Source organism: Fundulus heteroclitus, chromosome 14 (genome assembly GCF_011125445.2).
Source record: "Fundulus heteroclitus isolate FHET01 chromosome 14, MU-UCD_Fhet_4.1, whole genome shotgun sequence".
In the NCBI taxonomy this organism is placed as follows: domain Eukaryota; kingdom Metazoa; phylum Chordata; class Actinopteri; order Cyprinodontiformes; family Fundulidae; genus Fundulus; species Fundulus heteroclitus.
This window is the reverse complement of record NC_046374.1, coordinates 20,914,975-20,918,573: the sequence shown is the minus strand read 5'-3', so window position 1 is coordinate 20,918,573 and position 3,599 is coordinate 20,914,975. Positions and strand designations below refer to the sequence as shown.

The 3,599-nt window shown below is 44.2% G+C and overlaps 1 non-coding gene across 1 annotated transcript; it reads right to left on the bottom strand.

Annotated features, from left to right (window-relative positions):
- Positions 1 to 875: 875 nt before the first annotated feature.
- trnal-aag lies at positions 876 to 957 on the bottom strand. The gene has a single exon. It is a non-coding gene; the product is annotated as a tRNA-Leu (tRNA).
- Positions 958 to 3,599: the final 2,642 nt, after the last annotated feature.

The following is a 3,599-nucleotide window of genomic DNA, read 5'->3' as shown; positions in this document are numbered from 1 at the left end:
CATCTCTTGATTTGGACACGAGTGCTCAGTGCATTCTTTATTAGTTTGTTTTGTCCCTCTTGGTTCTCACTCCAGGCGAGAGGCGGGGTACACCCTGGACAGGTCGCCAGTCTATCGCAGGGAAAACAACCATTCTTGCACCTAAGGAGAGTTTAGAGAGGCCAATTAACCTAACAGTCATGGTTTTGGACTGTGGGAGGAAGCCGGAGTACCCAGAGAGAACCAGCGCATGCACAGGGAGAACAAGCAAACTCCATGCAGAAAGACCCAGGGCAAGGTGGGACTTGAACCCAGGACCTTCTTGCTGCATGGCAACAGCGCTACCCACTGCGCCACTAGTAAAGCAAATTTTGAGCTCTGATTCCAGTGATATTTATTCTAATAAAAAAAAAATACAATGTGAGAAGACATAGGAACAGCATAGAAAAGATGCTTTTCTAGCCTTCTTGCTGAAATTGGTCATTAAAGAGATGATAAGCTGGGGCTTGCCACACTAAAATTGCACTCTCTGTGTGAATTTCCTGACAAGTGTACTGTAAAACCTCACCTTGAGGCTAAGATTTCCATAGGCAGCCTGCATTGCTAAGTGCAGCAGACTCTCTACTAAACAAAGGTTGAAAGTATAAACCAGTCTTCCTGTCATCCACATAAGATGAAGAAATCTGTATTTGTCATTGCACATTTGTACATGTCCTCTGCATTTAACCAATCCCTTGGGGAGCAGTAGGCAGCTATCACAGTGCCTGAGAAGCAATCTGGGGCTAAGAGTCTTGCTCATGGAGCAGGCTGCGGGGATTGAACCAGGTACTTGCAACCTTGTCAGAGTGAAAGCACTGCTTTAACCTCTAGGCCACCACTCCCCTAAAACATTCATTTGGCAGCGGTGGGATTTGAACCCACGCCTCCGAGGAGACTGGAGCCTTAATCCAGCGCCTTAGACCGCTCGGCCACGCTACCACACGTCAAATGCCTGCTCTCACATTCCGAAGGAAGCACAGAAATGTCGTTCTTTGGATAACTTTCCAACTTTCCTTTTTAAACAGCTCACTGATACTGAAAAGAGCTGACCACACACTACCCACTGGGAGAGCTTACGTACGCTAATTTCACTGATTTGAAAAACGGCCTCATATTTTAGTTTCCAGTTGGCCGGTCACCGGTCAGAGCCTGTCAAGCTAAAAATCGTCTGGTTAGAGTCAAGAGCAGACGATGAATCAAATGGCTCCATTACCTCCTCAGTATGCGATCAAGTCCTTCAGAGTCCTGCCAATTACCTAATAATTTGATTCAAGTGTCGGAACAGACAAACATCTAAAAGGTTTCTGGACATCGGTCCCTGAGGAATGGATTTGGAGAGTCTAAGTGTGGATCAAAGCATTTTCAAGTGTTAAAAATACCCAAAGTCCACACTAAGAAACTGTGGCAACACTTTGATGTCTAAAAAATGTTGCTCATAAATACTTTTCATCCAATCTGACTGAATTTGAAGAAAAAGAAAGAGATCTTCTGCATTTAACCCATGCCTTAGGGAGCAGCGGGCAGGTTACAGCCCTGGGGATCAATGTGGGGTTAAGGGTCTTGCTCAGCGACCCATATTGGCAGTCTGCGGGTATTGCACCAGCTACTTGCAGCCTTCTCAGAATACAAGTGTGCTGCTCTAACCACTAGGCCACCACTCCCCCTATTTCTCGAAGAAGAAGCCCAAAACCGATGGAGAGGTTCCCCTAAAGGCAGCTTCACAATCATCGTGCAATCTCAGGTTTCTTGCCGTAACAGGTTTTCCTCCAAGATGGTTCCAGCTGAAGTTCCCCCACAGCGTGATGCTGCTAAAAAGGGATAGGCGAGGTGGACCTCAAGATCACAAGAACAACGCTCCTGTCTCTATGACGGGCAGCCTGCCACGGCTTTTGCTGATTTTGCAAGGCAACAGCAACATGGACGAAGATGTAAATCGTTGGGTTGGATTTTGACGTCTGTTTTCTCAGACTGTCAAACTCAAGTCAAATCTTCACTTCTCCTGTGATTCTGCTTTAAAATTCTCTCCACGATTCATTTCGTCTTGCTCTAATCTTTTTTTTTCTTCTTTGAGCCGTTTTCCCTCCCAGCGCTTTCCTGTCCTGTCTGTATTTCCTGTGACCAGTGTGGCAGATGCGTGTGTGCGTGTGTGTGTGTGAACATACACGTGTGCACACAGCCAGCGGGGGGCCTCTGTTCTTGTTGTCAATCTGACAAGGAGCGGAAACAGGATTATCGAAAAGAGGCTCGCTATCACTCGGGGCAGAAGAAAGTGTGGAATCTGACTGTAAATGAAGACCTAGCAAAAGCAGGACCTTGTGAGGTCGGTGGGGGGATTCTGAGGCCGCCAAGGTTTTGGGGCCTGTTTGACAGTTTTCAGACCCGTGAGAAGTTTGGACGGAAGCAGTGAAGCAGGCATTCTGCTTGTGGGACTAGTTGGGAATTTTTTTTTGGATATCAAAATCATGTCGAATACATTTTTTTTGCCAATTTATTCCCAAATGTTGCTCCTGTTCCTCTTTCATGATTAAAACGGGTGTTTTTAAATAGTGAGTGCATTCTCACCATTCACCACTAGGGGGAGGTACAGCATTAGGTTTTTTTTCTACAACCTCCAGTGTCAATCCAGCTGCCAGTTTCAAACATTTTCCTTCATAACTCTTGTTTCAAGTTTCTTGCATGAAATGAAGACAGTGCTGTGAATGCAGAGCTAAGAAAAAAAGCAAGTGTTAGAGGTGGGAGTTGTGTTTTGGGATATAAACAAGGCATTTTGGATTTAGACTGAAGGAGTTGCCTTCCGTGTTATGTGCTGAAATCCTACGCATTATGCAACTCTGTCTTCTTCCGTCTGTGTCGAAAAGGGGGATGTCTTGCTGCTCAGATGTGGTTTTGTTTTGCACGTTTCCAGGTTATCTTGTCTCTCTAAAACCGCATCAGGTGTTATCAGCGTTCCTTACCTGCGACAAATCAATATCAGGCACGACCGAAGCTTAGACTCGGAATTATGCCAAACGCCATTACAAGGATTAGAGTGATAGAAAATGTACAGCGTAAGGACTCGACTTGTCGCTTCCTAAGAAGTACTCGCTGTTAACTTCCCCTCTCTGTGACTTTTGGATGTTTTTAATTGCGATTTGAAATTCTAATCCTTTCATTATTTGAGTTTTTTTTATTTTAATCTCTCCTCCATAATCTTGCAGCCTTTCACAGAGACCACACTGATTGCATGTTATTGCTTTGACCCCGGCAGATAGTTTCTGAAAGCTCATTTAGGAAAAAAAATGCTCACAGCCTTTTGTTTGCCTTGATCCTTATAAGCCCTGCCAAGTTGTTAACACGAACTGTACACATTCATACAAATATGAAATTAGCTTTCATGTTGAAAACACGAATAGGCCACGATGGTTTTCTCGTGCCTCCTTTTCCCAGCCTTTAGCTTTTCTTTCAATTTATTGCATTTTTCAAAATGATTTGTTGGATGTGTGTCAACGAATCAAACAATGAAATTAAAGGGGACATATCATGCGTTCAGTTCCTTCTTTTTTGCATTTAAATCATTCAGTTTTGGTCTATATAAAGCTGAA